General features: G+C 45.6%; 6 non-coding genes and 1 pseudogene across 6 annotated transcripts; all 7 read right to left on the reverse strand.

The window, feature by feature from the left end:
• Positions 1–1,521: 1,521 nt before the first annotated feature.
• LOC130286225 (U2 spliceosomal RNA) lies at positions 1,522–1,712 on the reverse strand. Its single transcript, XR_008847406.1, has one exon. It is a non-coding gene; the product is annotated as a U2 spliceosomal RNA (small nuclear RNA).
• A 2,090-nt stretch (positions 1,713–3,802) lies between these two features.
• LOC130286338 (U2 spliceosomal RNA) lies at positions 3,803–3,993 on the reverse strand. The gene has a single exon (XR_008847408.1). It is a non-coding gene; the product is annotated as a U2 spliceosomal RNA (small nuclear RNA).
• A 2,099-nt stretch (positions 3,994–6,092) lies between these two features.
• On the reverse strand, positions 6,093–6,283 carry LOC130286452 (U2 spliceosomal RNA). The gene has a single exon (XR_008847409.1). It is a non-coding gene; the product is annotated as a U2 spliceosomal RNA (small nuclear RNA).
• Positions 6,284–8,370: 2,087 nt separating this feature from the next.
• On the reverse strand, positions 8,371–8,561 carry LOC130286568 (U2 spliceosomal RNA). Its single transcript, XR_008847415.1, has one exon. It is a non-coding gene; the product is annotated as a U2 spliceosomal RNA (small nuclear RNA).
• Positions 8,562–10,649: 2,088 nt separating this feature from the next.
• LOC130286684 (U2 spliceosomal RNA) lies at positions 10,650–10,840 on the reverse strand. The gene has a single exon (XR_008847417.1). It is a non-coding gene; the product is annotated as a U2 spliceosomal RNA (small nuclear RNA).
• A 1,798-nt stretch (positions 10,841–12,638) lies between these two features.
• On the reverse strand, positions 12,639–12,801 carry LOC130290004 (U2 spliceosomal RNA; annotated as a pseudogene).
• A 1,898-nt stretch (positions 12,802–14,699) lies between these two features.
• LOC130286802 (U2 spliceosomal RNA) lies at positions 14,700–14,890 on the reverse strand. The gene has a single exon (XR_008847419.1). It is a non-coding gene; the product is annotated as a U2 spliceosomal RNA (small nuclear RNA).
• Between the last annotated feature and the right edge of the window lie 1,279 nt (positions 14,891–16,169).

Genomic DNA, 16,169 nt, shown 5'->3' on the forward strand with positions numbered 1-16,169 from the left:
GTTGTTTACACTCTGCAAGGCCTGTGGAAGTGAGTGACATCATAGCACTGTAGTTCTGAGGGTTCTAGATGGATGCAACAATCTCCTGTTGCTTCTATGAAGGCCATAATAGACGACATCACCAAACAGCTCCATAGTCACATACACAGCAAAGGAGAGATGTTGTTTACACCTAGTGATGTCAGTGGTATTGAGTGACATCACAGCACAGTGCTAAGGCTCCTGGGCCTGGACATAGCAGCGGCTGCAATATCTCAACGGAGAATACGTTTATATATATGTGTGTGTGTGCGCGTATATATATATATATATATATATATATATATATATATATATATATATATATATTTCTCCGCCGAAATCACTTTTAAACCCATTTCCACCTTTTTTCCCCTTCTCTTCCTCTTACTTTTTTTTCACGTTTTTTTACGTTTTTCTCCTTTTCGCCTCTTTTCTGGGCGTATTATTCTTCTTTTTCTTCTTTTTTTTCGTCTAATGCATACCCCATCAGTGCAGCAATGCTTATTCAATACCGCCAGCAGATGGAGACACTGGGGGATAATTTTCTAAGGATTTATACTGATTTTTCCTGTCTGAATTTGTCGCACAGAAAGTTGCAGGCCAAATATGTGTGACATTTCTGCGACTTTAGCTTCTAGAGCATTTTTACAACATTATACATAGGTGCTGAATACATAAAAAGCAACTGTTCAGCGACAGACAAGTCGCATCGGCTGAAAGTAGGCCAGAATGTCAGTCCATGTTGGAGCAGGTTTAGATACAGTCTAAAGCATAGATCTCAAAGTCTGTGCACAGAATTTAGCAAGGGCCTCGCACCTTCTGATGCATCAGGTAGGTGCACAATAGCATAGCCTAACCCTCTGTACTTTGGTCTATATTGATGCGGGACATAGACAGCCAGCTGATGACCAATCCATTAGTGCAATGGATGGCTGGAAGCATTTGTCTTTGCCTTTGCAATACCACAGAAGCAATGCATGGTCAATGTACAGCAATGACACACCTGTGTGAACAGCCAGGAGACCCCCCCCCCCATGTTATGTTACATAGTTACATAGTTAGTACGGTCGAAAAAAGACATATGTCCATCAAGTTCAACCAGGGAATTAAGGGGTAGGGGTGTGGCGCGATATTGGGGAAGGGATGAGATTTTATATTTCTTCATAAGCATTAATCTTATTTTGTCAATTAGGAACATTCAGAACCCACCCGCTATCAAGGCAGCTGCCTATCATGTCATGCCCTACCTGCACAGGTGTGCTGGCTACTCAAATGATCCAATTAAGGAGGCCATTTAGTCAGCAGCAGCAGAAGTCCTGTGCCTGGACGCTCCAACAGCGGCCAGACACAAGCAGAAGCAGAAGCAGCAGAAGCAGCAGCAGCACCACCTTTTGTTTTTTGGCTGCAGCAGCAGCAGCAAGGCCCACAGGGCTGGCTAGCTGGCTAGCCAGCAAGCAGGTAGCAATGAAAGTAGGAATCTTTCTTTTTAACCCTGTAAGGGGGTGGTGCACTGTACCCGAAGATACTGCCATATCGGGTCAATGCATAGGGCGACGGAAGCAAGCTTCGAAATCGGCCCCCGTTCTCAAAAATCCATTTAATATATGGTCCCCAGATAGGGGACGTATCAGATATTAAACTGATAAGAACAGATACTACACTTGATCTTAGCCAAAAGGCCGAGAAGCGATAACCGTGAAAGGGGCGGGCCCAACAAGGTCCCCTTCACGGGCACTATCACTGCTTGCTGTCAGGGAGGCTGCCAGACAATTTTCCATGCACACTCTGGGCTGGGGGGCAGTCAACCACCAGTACACACAGCAGAACCTAAACCCATACCATTATTGCTAAGCAGCAAGACAGGGGCCCATTGCACTCCCACGGGGCCTTTTTAAATGCAATCCATAACCCGGATTTGCCAGGAACCCTTCTTACTCCTCCTACTTGCATGTGACACTGGGCTTAGGATCTGCATAGGAAACACACACACAAGCACACACCTACCTTTGTTGCCTGCAGATGCCTCCTTGGCTGTCCCCAAACGGTATCAAACCAACACCCACGGGAAGCTGTAAGCATAGAGGACATGCCTGCACCCCATTGGACTTACCTGTGTGGGTTAAATCCGGGTTATTTGACAACCTATGGCGGTGATGGTTCTGCTCAGGCAGAGCAGTGCTGATGCTCCTCATAAAGCTGTCGCTGCTGTGAAGGTTCTAGGTGACATCACAAATCCCTATGGTTACATACACAACAAAGCTGGGTTGTTGTTGTTTACACTCTGCAAGGCCTGTGGAAGTGAGTGACATCATAGCACTGTAGTTCTGAGGGTTCTAGATGGATGCAACAATCTCCTGTTGCTTCTATGAAGGCCATAATAGACGACATCACCAAACAGCTCCATAGTCACATACACAGCAAAGGAGAGATGTTGTTTACACCTAGTGATGTCAGTGGTATTGAGTGACATCACAGCACAGTGCTAAGGCTCTTGGGCCTGGACACAGCAGCGGCTGCAATATCTCAACGGAGAATACGTTTATATATATGTGTGTGTGTGCGCGTATATATATATATATATATATATATATATATATATATATATATTTCTCCGCCGAAATCACTTTTAAACCCATTTCCACCTTTTTTTCCCTTCTCTTCCTCTTACTTTTTTTTCAAGTTTTTTTACGTTTTTCTCCTTTTCGCCTCTTTTCTGGGCGTATTATTCTTCTTTTTCTTCTTTTTTTTCGTCTAATGCATACCCCATCAGTGCAGCAATGCTTATTCAATACCGCCAGCAGATGGAGACACTGGGGGATAATTTTCTAAGGATTTATACTGATTTTTCCTGTCTGAATTTGTCGCACAGAAAGTTGCAGGCCAAATATGTGTGACATTTCTGCGACTTTAGCTTCTAGAGCATTTTTATAACATTATACATAGGTGCTGAATACATAAAAAGCGACTGTTCAGCGACAGACAAGTCGCATCGGCTGAAAGTAGGCCAGAATGTCAGTCCATGTTGGAGCAGGTTTAGATACAGTCTAAAGCATAGATCTCAAAGTCTGTGCACAGAATTTAGCAAGGGCCTCGCACCTTCTGATGCATCAGGTAGGTGCACAATAGCATAGCCTAACCCTCTGTACTTTGGTCTATATTGATGCGGGACATAGACAGCCAGCTGATGACCAATCCATTAGTGCAATGGATGGCTGGAAGCATTTTTCTTTGCCTTTGCAATACCACAGAAGCAATGCATGGTCAATGTACAGCAATGACACACCTGTGTGAACAGCCAGGAGACCCCCCCCCCCCATGTTATGTTACATAGTTACATAGTTAGTACGGTCGAAAAAAGACATATGTCCATCAAGTTCAACCAGGGAATTAAGGGGTAGGGGTGTGGCGCGATATTGGGGAAGGGATGAGATTTTATATTTCTTCATAAGCATTAATCTTATTTTGTCAATTAGGAACATTCAGCACCCACCCGCTATCAAGGCAGCTGCCTATCATGTCATGCCCTACCTGCACAGGTGTGCTGGCTACTCAAATGATCCAATTAAGGAGGCCATTTAGTCAGCAGCAGCAGAAGTCCTGTGCCTGGACGCTCCAACAGCGGCCAGACACAAGCAGAAGCAGAAGCAGCAGAAGCAGCAGCAGCAGCACCACCTTTTGTTTTTTGGCTGCAGCAGCAGCAAGGCCCACAGGGCTGGCTAGCTGGCTAGCCAGCAAGCAGGTAGCAATGAAAGTAGGAATCTTTCTTTTTAACCTTGTAAGGGGGTGGTGCACTGTACCCGAAGATACTGCCATATCGGGTCAATGCATAGGGCGACGGAAGCAAGCTTCGAAATCGGCCCCCGTTCTCAAAAATCCATTTAATATATGGTCCCCAGATAGGGGACGTATCAGATATTAAACTGATAAGAACAGATACTACACTTGATCTTAGCCAAAAGGCCGAGAAGCGATAACCGTGAAAGGGGCGGGCCCAACAAGGTCCCCTTCACGGGCACTATCACTGCTTGCTGTCAGGGAGGCTGCCAGACAATTTTCCATGCACACTCTGGGCTGGGGGGCAGTCAACCACCAGTACACACAGCAGAACCTAAACCCATACCATTATTGCTAAGCAGCAAGACAGGGGCCCATTGCACTCCCACGGGGCCTTTTTAAATGCAATCCATAACCCGGATTTGCCAGGAACCCTTCTTACTCCTCCTACTTGCATGTGACACTGGGCTTAGGATCTGCATAGGAAACACACACACAAGCACACACCTACCTTTGTTGCCTGCAGATGCCTCCTTGGCTGTCCCCAAACGGTATCAAACCAACACCCACGGGAAGCTGTAAGCATAGAGGACATGCCTGCACCCCATTGGACTTACCTGTGTGGGTTAAATCCGGGTTATTTGACAACCTATGGCGGTGATGGTTCTGCTCAGGCAGAGCAGTGCTGATGCTCCTCATAAAGCTGTCGCTGCTGTGAAGGTTCTAGGTGACATCACAAATCCCTATGGTTATATACACAACAAAGCTGGGTTGTTGTTGTTTACACTCTGCAAGGCCTGTGGAAGTGAGTGACATCATAGCACTGTAGTTCTGAGGGTTCTAGATGGATGCAACAATCTCCTGTTGCTTCTATGAAGGCCATAATAGACGACATCACCAAACAGCTCCATAGTCACATACACAGCAAAGGAGAGATGTTGTTTACACCTAGTGATGTCAGTGGTATTGAGTGACATCACAGCACAGTGCTAAGGCTCCTGGGCCTGGACACAGCAGCGGCTGCAATATCTCAACGGAGAATACGTTTATATATATGTGTGTGTGTGCGCGTATATATATATATATATATATATATATATATATATATATATATATATATATATTTCTCCGCCGAAATCACTTTTAAACCCATTTCCACCTTTTTTTCCCTTCTCTTCCTCTTACTTTTTTTTCACGTTTTTTTACGTTTTTCTCCTTTTCGCCTCTTTTCTGGGCGTATTATTCTTCTTTTTCTTCTTTTTTTTCATCTAATGCATACCCCATCAGTGCAGCAATGCTTATTCAATACCGCCAGCAGATGGAGACACTGGGGGATAATTTTCTAAGGATTTATACTGATTTTTCCTGTCTGAATTTGTCGCACAGAAAGTTGCAGGCCAAATATGTGTGACATTTCTGCGACTTTAGCTTCTAGAGCATTTTTACAACATTATACATAGGTGCTGAATACATAAAAAGCGACTGTTCAGCGACAGACAAGTCGCATCGGCTGAAAGTAGGCCAGAATGTCAGTCCATGTTGGAGCAGGTTTAGATACAGTCTAAAGCATAGATCTCAAAGTCTGTGCACAGAATTTAGCAAGGGCCTCGCACCTTCTGATGCATCAGGTAGGTGCACAATAGCATAGCCTAACCCTCTGTACTTTGGTCTATATTGATGCGGGACATAGACAGCCAGCTGATGACCAATCCATTAGTGCAATGGATGGCTGGAAGCATTTGTCTTTGCCTTTGCAATACCACAGAAGCAATGCATGGTCAATGTACAGCAGTGACACACCTGTGTGAACAGCCAGGAGACACCCCCCCCCATGTTATGTTACATAGTTACATAGTTAGTACGGTCGAAAAAAGACATATGTCCATCAAGTTCAACCAGGGAATTAAGGGGTAGGGGTGTGGCGCGATATTGGGGAAGGGATGAGATTTTATATTTCTTCATAAGCATTAATCTTATTTTGTCAATTAGGAACATTCAGCACCCACCCGCTATCAAGGCAGCTGCCTATCATGTCATGCCCTACCTGCACAGGTGTGCTGGCTACTCAAATGATCCAATTAAGGAGGCCATTTAGTCAGCAGCAGCAGAAGTCCTGTGCCTGGACGCTCCAACAGCGGCCAGACACAAGCAGAAGCAGAAGCAGCAGAAGCAGCAGCAGCAGCACCACCTTTTGTTTTTTGGCTGCAGCAGCAGCAAGGCCCACAGGGCTGGCTAGCTGGCTAGCCAGCAAGCAGGTAGCAATGAAAGTAGGAATCTTTCTTTTTAACCCTGTAAGGGGGTGGTGCACTGTACCCGAAGATACTGCCATATCGGGTCAATGCATAGGGCGACGGAAGCAAGCTTCGAAATCGGCCCCCGTTCTCAAAAATCCATTTAATATATGGTCCCCAGATAGGGGACGTATCAGATATTAAACTGATAAGAACAGATACTACACTTGATCTTAGCCAAAAGGCCGAGAAGCGATAACCGTGAAAGGGGCGGGCCCAACAAGGTCCCCTTCATGGGCACTATCACTGCTTGCTGTCAGGGAGGCTGCCAGACAATTTTCCATGCACACTCTGGGCTGGGGGGCAGTCAACCACCAGTACACACAGCAGAACCTAAACCCATACCATTATTGCTAAGCAGCAAGACAGGGGCCCATTGCACTCCCACGGGGCCTTTTTAAATGCAATCCATAACCCGGATTTGCCAGGAACCCTTCTTACTCCTCCTACTTGCATGTGACACTGGGCTTAGGATCTGCATAGGAAACACACACACAAGCACACACCTACCTTTGTTGCCTGCAGATGCCTCCTTGGCTGTCCCCAAACGGTATCAAACCAACACCCACGGGAAGCTGTAAGCATAGAGGACATGCCTGCACCCCATTGGACTTACCTGTGTGGGTTAAATCCGGGTTATTTGACAACCTATGGCGGTGATGGTTCTGCTCAGGCAGAGCAGTGCTGATGCTCCTCATAAAGCTGTCGCTGCTGTGAAGGTTCTAGGTGACATCACAAATCCCTATGGTTACATACACAACAAAGCTGGGTTGTTGTTGTTTACACTCTGCAAGGCCTGTGGAAGTGAGTGACATCATAGCACTGTAGTTCTGAGGGTTCTAGATGGATGCAACAATCTCCTGTTGCTTCTATGAAGGCCATAATAGACGACATCACCAAACAGCTCCATAGTCACATACACAGCAAAGGAGAGATGTTGTTTACACCTAGTGATGTCAGTGGTATTGAGTGACATCACAGCACAGTGCTAAGGCTCCTGGGCCTGGACATAGCAGCGGCTGCAATATCTCAACGGAGAATACGTTTATATATATGTGTGTGTGTGCGCGTATATATATATATATATATATATATATATATATATATATATTTCTCCGCCGAAATCACTTTTAAACCCATTTCCACCTTTTTTCCCCTTCTCTTCCTCTTACTTTTTTTTCACGTTTTTTTACGTTTTTCTCCTTTTCGCCTCTTTTCTGGGCGTATTATTCTTCTTTTTCTTCTTTTTTTTCGTCTAATGCATACCCCATCAGTGCAGCAATGCTTATTCAATACCGCCAGCAGATGGAGACACTGGGGGATAATTTTCTAAGGATTTATACTGATTTTTCCTGTCTGAATTTGTCGCACAGAAAGTTGCAGGCCAAATATGTGTGACATTTCTGCGACTTTAGCTTCTAGAGCATTTTTACAACATTATACATAGGTGCTGAATACATAAAAAGCAACTGTTCAGCGACAGACAAGTCGCATCGGCTGAAAGTAGGCCAGAATGTCAGTCCATGTTGGAGCAGGTTTAGATACAGTCTAAAGCATAGATCTCAAAGTCTGTGCACAGAATTTAGCAAGGGCCTCGCACCTTCTGATGCATCAGGTAGGTGCACAATAGCATAGCCTAACCCTCTGTACTTTGGTCTATATTGATGCGGGACATAGACAGCCAGCTGATGACCAATCCATTAGTGCAATGGATGGCTGGAAGCATTTGTCTTTGCCTTTGCAATACCACAGAAGCAATGCATGGTCAATGTACAGCAATGACACACCTGTGTGAACAGCCAGGAGACCCCCCCCCCCATGTTATGTTACATAGTTACATAGTTAGTACGGTCGAAAAAAGACATATGTCCATCAAGTTCAACCAGGGAATTAAGGGGTAGGGGTGTGGCGCGATATTGGGGAAGGGATGAGATTTTATATTTCTTCATAAGCATTAATCTTATTTTGTCAATTAGGAACATTCAGAACCCACCCGCTATCAAGGCAGCTGCCTATCATGTCATGCCCTACCTGCACAGGTGTGCTGGCTACTCAAATGATCCAATTAAGGAGGCCATTTAGTCAGCAGCAGCAGAAGTCCTGTGCCTGGACGCTCCAACAGCGGCCAGACACAAGCAGAAGCAGAAGCAGCAGAAGCAGCAGCAGCACCACCTTTTGTTTTTTGGCTGCAGCAGCAGCAGCAAGGCCCACAGGGCTGGCTAGCTGGCTAGCCAGCAAGCAGGTAGCAATGAAAGTAGGAATCTTTCTTTTTAACCCTGTAAGGGGGTGGTGCACTGTACCCGAAGATACTGCCATATCGGGTCAATGCATAGGGCGACGGAAGCAAGCTTCGAAATCGGCCCCCGTTCTCAAAAATCCATTTAATATATGGTCCCCAGATAGGGGACGTATCAGATATTAAACTGATAAGAACAGATACTACACTTGATCTTAGCCAAAAGGCCGAGAAGCGATAACCGTGAAAGGGGCGGGCCCAACAAGGTCCCCTTCACGGGCACTATCACTGCTTGCTGTCAGGGAGGCTGCCAGACAATTTTCCATGCACACTCTGGGCTGGGGGGCAGTCAACCACCAGTACACACAGCAGAACCTAAACCCATACCATTATTGCTAAGCAGCAAGACAGGGGCCCATTGCACTCCCACGGGGCCTTTTTAAATGCAATCCATAACCCGGATTTGCCAGGAACCCTTCTTACTCCTCCTACTTGCATGTGACACTGGGCTTAGGATCTGCATAGGAAACACACACACAAGCACACACCTACCTTTGTTGCCTGCAGATGCCTCCTTGGCTGTCCCCAAACGGTATCAAACCAACACCCACGGGAAGCTGTAAGCATAGAGGACATGCCTGCACCCCATTGGACTTACCTGTGTGGGTTAAATCCGGGTTATTTGACAACCTATGGCGGTGATGGTTCTGCTCAGGCAGAGCAGTGCTGATGCTCCTCATAAAGCTGTCGCTGCTGTGAAGGTTCTAGGTGACATCACAAATCCCTATGGTTACATACACAACAAAGCTGGGTTGTTGTTGTTTACACTCTGCAAGGCCTGTGGAAGTGAGTGACATCATAGCACTGTAGTTCTGAGGGTTCTAGATGGATGCAACAATCTCCTGTTGCTTCTATGAAGGCCATAATAGACGACATCACCAAACAGCTCCATAGTCACATACACAGCAAAGGAGAGATGTTGTTTACACCTAGTGATGTCAGTGGTATTGAGTGACATCACAGCACAGTGCTAAGGCTCTTGGGCCTGGACACAGCAGCGGCTGCAATATCTCAACGGAGAATACGTTTATATATATGTGTGTGTGTGCGCGTATATATATATATATATATATATATATATATATATATATATTTCTCCGCCGAAATCACTTTTAAACCCATTTCCACCTTTTTTTCCCTTCTCTTCCTCTTACTTTTTTTTCAAGTTTTTTTACGTTTTTCTCCTTTTCGCCTCTTTTCTGGGCGTATTATTCTTCTTTTTCTTCTTTTTTTTCGTCTAATGCATACCCCATCAGTGCAGCAATGCTTATTCAATACCGCCAGCAGATGGAGACACTGGGGGATAATTTTCTAAGGATTTATACTGATTTTTCCTGTCTGAATTTGTCGCACAGAAAGTTGCAGGCCAAATATGTGTGACATTTCTGCGACTTTAGCTTCTAGAGCATTTTTATAACATTATACATAGGTGCTGAATACATAAAAAGCGACTGTTCAGCGACAGACAAGTCGCATCGGCTGAAAGTAGGCCAGAATGTCAGTCCATGTTGGAGCAGGTTTAGATACAGTCTAAAGCATAGATCTCAAAGTCTGTGCACAGAATTTAGCAAGGGCCTCGCACCTTCTGATGCATCAGGTAGGTGCACAATAGCATAGCCTAACCCTCTGTACTTTGGTCTATATTGATGCGGGACATAGACAGCCAGCTGATGACCAATCCATTAGTGCAATGGATGGCTGGAAGCATTTTTCTTTGCCTTTGCAATACCACAGAAGCAATGCATGGTCAATGTACAGCAATGACACACCTGTGTGAACAGCCAGGAGACCCCCCCCCCCCATGTTATGTTACATAGTTACATAGTTAGTACGGTCGAAAAAAGACATATGTCCATCAAGTTCAACCAGGGAATTAAGGGGTAGGGGTGTGGCGCGATATTGGGGAAGGGATGAGATTTTATATTTCTTCATAAGCATTAATCTTATTTTGTCAATTAGGAACATTCAGCACCCACCCGCTATCAAGGCAGCTGCCTATCATGTCATGCCCTACCTGCACAGGTGTGCTGGCTACTCAAATGATCCAATTAAGGAGGCCATTTAGTCAGCAGCAGCAGAAGTCCTGTGCCTGGACGCTCCAACAGCGGCCAGACACAAGCAGAAGCAGAAGCAGCAGAAGCAGCAGCAGCAGCACCACCTTTTGTTTTTTGGCTGCAGCAGCAGCAAGGCCCACAGGGCTGGCTAGCTGGCTAGCCAGCAAGCAGGTAGCAATGAAAGTAGGAATCTTTCTTTTTAACCCTGTAAGGGGGTGGTGCACTGTACCCGAAGATACTGCCATATCGGGTCAATGCATAGGGCGACGGAAGCAAGCTTCGAAATCGGCCCCCGTTCTCAAAAATCCATTTAATATATGGTCCCCAGATAGGGGACGTATCAGATATTAAACTGATAAGAACAGATACTACACTTGATCTTAGCCAAAAGGCCGAGAAGCGATAACCGTGAAAGGGGCGGGCCCAACAAGGTCCCCTTCACGGGCACTATCACTGCTTGCTGTCAGGGAGGCTGCCAGACAATTTTCCATGCACACTCTGGGCTGGGGGGCAGTCAACCACCAGTACACACAGCAGAACCTAAACCCATACCATTATTGCTAAGCAGCAAGACAGGGGCCCATTGCACTCCCACGGGGCCTTTTTAAATGCAATCCATAACCCGGATTTGCCAGGAACCCTTCTTACTCCTCCTACTTGCATGTGACACTGGGCTTAGGATCTGCATAGGAAACACACACACAAGCACACACCTACCTTTGTTGCCTGCAGATGCCTCCTTGGCTGTCCCCAAACGGTATCAAACCAACACCCACGGGAAGCTGTAAGCATAGAGGACATGCCTGCACCCCATTGGACTTACCTGTGTGGGTTAAATCCGGGTTATTTGACAACCTATGGCGGTGATGGTTCTGCTCAGGCAGAGCAGTGCTGATGCTCCTCATAAAGCTGTCGCTGCTGTGAAGGTTCTAGGTGACATCACAAATCCCTATGGTTATATACACAACAAAGCTGGGTTGTTGTTGTTTACACTCTGCAAGGCCTGTGGAAGTGAGTGACATCATAGCACTGTAGTTCTGAGGGTTCTAGATGGATGCAACAATCTCCTGTTGCTTCTATGAAGGCCATAATAGACGACATCACCAAACAGCTCCATAGTCACATACACAGCAAAGGAGAGATGTTGTTTACACCTAGTGATGTCAGTGGTATTGAGTGACATCACAGCACAGTGCTAAGGCTCCTGGGCCTGGACACAGCAGCGGCTGCAATATCTCAACGGAGAATACGTTTATATATATGTGTGTGTGTGCGCGTATATATATATATATATATATATATATATATATATATATATTTCTCCGCCGAAATCACTTTTAAACCCATTTCCACCTTTTTTTCCCTTCTCTTCCTCTTACTTTTTTTTCACGTTTTTTTACGTTTTTCTCCTTTTCGCCTCTTTTCTGGGCGTATTATTCTTCTTTTTCTTCTTTTTTTTCATCTAATGCATACCCCATCAGTGCAGCAATGCTTATTCAATACCGCCAGCAGATGGAGACACTGGGGGATAATTTTCTAAGGATTTATACTGATTTTTCCTGTCTGAATTTGTCGCACAGAAAGTTGCAGGCCAAATATGTGTGACATTTCTGCGACTTTAGCTTCTAGAGCATTTTTACAACATTATACATAGGTGCTGAATACATAAAAAGCGACTGTTCAGCGACAGACAAGTCGCATCGGCTGAAAGTAGGCCAGAATGTCAGTCCATGTTGGAGCAGGTTTAGATACAGTCTAAAGCATAGATCTCAAAGTCTGTGCACAGAATTTAGCAAGGGCCTCGCACCTTCTGATGCATCAGGTAGGTGCACAATAGCATAGCCTAACCCTCTGTACTTTGGTCTATATTGATGCGGGACATAGACAGCCAGCTGATGACCAATCCATTAGTGCAATGGATGGCTGGAAGCATTTGTCTTTGCCTTTGCAATACCACAGAAGCAATGCATGGTCAATGTACAGCAGTGACACACCTGTGTGAACAGCCAGGAGACACCCCCCCCCATGTTATGTTACATAGTTACATAGTTAGTACGGTCGAAAAAAGACATATGTCCATCAAGTTCAACCAGGGAATTAAGGGGTAGGGGTGTGGCGCGATATTGGGGAAGGGATGAGATTTTATATTTCTTCATAAGCATTAATCTTATTTTGTCAATTAGGAACATTCAGCACCCACCCGCTATCAAGGCAGCTGCCTATCATGTCATGCCCTACCTGCACAGGTGTGCTGGCTACTCAAATGATCCAATTAAGGAGGCCATTTAGTCAGCAGCAGCAGAAGTCCTGTGCCTGATAAGAACAGATACTACACTTGATCTTAGCCAAAAGGCCGAGAAGCGATAACCGTGAAAGGGGCGGGCCCAACAAGGTCCCCTTCACGGGCACTATCACTGCTTGCTGTCAGGGAGGCTGCCAGACAATTTTCCATGCACACTCTGGGCTGGGGGGCAGTCAACCACCAGTACACACAGCAGAACCTAAACCCATACCATTATTGCTAAGCAGCAAGACAGGGGCCCATTGCACTCCCACGGGGCCTTTTTAAATGCAATCCATAACCCGGATTTGCCAGGAACCCTTCTTACTCCTCCTACTTGCATGTGACACTGGGCTTAGGATCTGCATAGGAAACACACACACAAGCACACACCTACCTTTGTTGCCTGCAGATGCCTCCTTGGCTGTCCCCAAACGGTATCAAACCAACACCCACGGGAAGCTGTAAGCATAGAGGACATGCCTGCACCCCATTGGACTTACCTGTGTGGGTTAAATCCGGGTTATTTGACAACCTATGGCGGTGATGGTTCTGCTCAGGCAGAGCAGTGCTGATGCTCCTCATAAAGCTGTCGCTGCTGTGAAGGTTCTAGGTGACATCACAAATCCCTATGGTTACATACACAACAAAGCTGGGTTGTTGTTGTTTACACTCTGCAAGGCCTGTGGAAGTGAGTGACATCATAGCACTGTAGTTCTGAGGGTTCTAGATGGATGCAACAATCTCCTGTTGCTTCTATGAAGGCCATAATAGACGACATCACCAAACAGCTCCATAGTCACATACACAGCAAAGGAGAGATGTTGTTTACACCTAGTGATGTCAGTGGTATTGAGTGACATCACAGCACAGTGCTAAGGCTCCTGGGCCTGGACACAGCAGCGGCTGCAATATCTCAACGGAGAATACGTTTATATATATGTGTGTGTGTGCGCGTATATATATATATATATATATATATATATATATATATATATATATTTCTCCGCCGAAATCACTTTTAAACCCATTTCCACCTTTTTTTCCCTTCTCTTCCTCTTACTTTCCTGTCTGAATTTGTCGCACAGAAAGTTGCAGGCCAAATATGTGTGACATTTCTGCGACTTTAGCTTCTAGAGCATTTTTACAACATTATACATAGGTGCTGAATACATAAAAAGCGACTGTTCAGCGACAGACAAGTCGCATCGGCTGAAAGTAGGCCAGAATGTCAGTCCATGTTGGAGCAGGTTTAGATACAGTCTAAAGCATAGATCTCAAAGTCTGTGCACAGAATTTAGCAAGGGCCTCGCACCTTCTGATGCATCAGGTAGGTGCACAATAGCATAGCCTAACCCTCTGTACTTTGGTCTATATTGATGCGGGACATAGACAGCCAGCTGATGACCAATCCATTAGTGCAATGGATGGCTGGAAGCATTTGTCTTTGCCTTTGCAATACCACAGAAGCAATGCATGGTCAATGTACAGCAGTGACACACCTGTGTGAACAGCCAGGAGACACCCCCCCCCATGTTATGTTACATAGTTACATAGTTAGTACGGTCGAAAAAAGACATATGTCCATCAAGTTCAACCAGGGAATTAAGGGGTAGGGGTGTGGCGCGATATTGGGGAAGGGATGAGATTTTATATTTCTTCATAAGCATTAATCTTATTTTGTCAATTAGGAACATTCAGCACCCACCCGCTATCAAGGCAGCTGCCTATCATGTCATGCCCTACCTGCACAGGTGTGCTGGCTACTCAAATGATCCAATTAAGGAGGCCATTTAGTCAGCAGCAGCAGAAGTCCTGTGCCTGGACGCTCCAACAGCGGCCAGACACAAGCAGAAGCAGAAGCAGCAGCAGCAGCACCACCTTTTGTTTTTTGGCTGCAGCAGCAGCAAGGCCCACAGGGCTGGCTAGCCAGCAAGCAGGTAGCAATGAAAGTAGGAATCTTTCTTTTTAACCCTGTAAGGGGGTGGTGCACTGTACCCGAAGATACTGCCATATCGGGTCAATGCATAGGGCGACGGAAGCAAGCTTCGAAATCGGCCCCCGTTCTCAAAAATCCATTTAATATATGGTCCCCAGATAGGGGACGTATCAGATATTAAACTGATAAGAACAGATACTACACTTGATCTTAGCCAAAAGGCCGAGAAGCGATAACCGTGAAAGGGGCGGGCCCAACAAGGTCCCCTTCACGGGCACTATCACTGCTTGCTGTCAGGGAGGCTGCCAGACAATTTTCCATGCACACTCTGGGCTGGGGGGCAGTCAACCACCAGTACACACAGCAGAACCTAAACCCATACCATTATTGCTAAGCAGCAAGACAGGGGCCCATTGCACTCCCACGGGGCCTTTTTAAATGCAATCCATAACCCGGATTTGCCAGGAACCCTTCTTACTCCTCCTACTTGCATGTGACACTGGGCTTAGGATCTGCATAGGAAACACACACACAAGCACACACCTACCTTTGTTGCCTGCAGATGCCTCCTTGGCTGTCCCCAAACGGTATCAAACCAACACCCACGGGAAGCTGTAAGCATAGAGGACATGCCTGCACCCCATTGGACTTACCTGTGTGGGTTAAATCCGGGTTATTTGACAACCTATGGCGGTGATGGTTCTGCTCAGGCAGAGCAGTGCTGATGCTCCTCATAAAGCTGTCGCTGCTGTGAAGGTTCTAGGTGACATCACAAATCCCTATGGTTACATACACAACAAAGCTGGGTTGTTGTTGTTTACACTCTGCAAGGCCTGTGGAAGTGAGTGACATCATAGCACTGTAGTTCTGAGGGTTCTAGATGGATGCAACAATCTCCTGTTGCTTCTATGAAGGCCATAATAGACGACATCACCAAACAGCTCCATAGTCACATACACAGCAAAGGAGAGATGTTGTTTACACCTAGTGATGTCAGTGGTATTGAGTGACATCACAGCACAGTGCTAAGGCTCCTGGGCCTGGACACAGCAGCGGCTGCAATATCTCAACGGAGAATACGTTTATATATATGTGTGTGTGTGCGCGTATATATATATATATATATATATATATATATATATATTTCTCCGCCGAAATCACTTTTAAACCCATTTCCACCTTTTTTTCCCTTCTCTTCCTCTTACTTTTTTTTCACGTTTTTTTACGTTTTTCTCCTTTTCGCCTCTTTTCTGGGCGTATTATTCTTCTTTTTCTTCTTTTTTTTCGTCTAATGCATACCCCATCAGTGCAGCAATGCTTATTCAATACCGCCAGCAGATGGAGACACTGGGGGATAATTTTCTAAGGATTTATACTGATTTTTCCTGTCTGAATTTGTCGCACAGAAAGTTGCAGGCCAAATATGTGTGACATTTCTGCGACTTTAGCTTCTAGAGCATTTTTACAACATTATACATAGGTGCTGAATACATAAAAAGCGACTGTTCAGCGA

The sequence above is a fragment of the Hyla sarda genome, chromosome 8 (assembly GCF_029499605.1).
Source record: "Hyla sarda isolate aHylSar1 chromosome 8, aHylSar1.hap1, whole genome shotgun sequence".
Lineage (NCBI taxonomy): Eukaryota > Metazoa > Chordata > Amphibia > Anura > Hylidae > Hyla > Hyla sarda.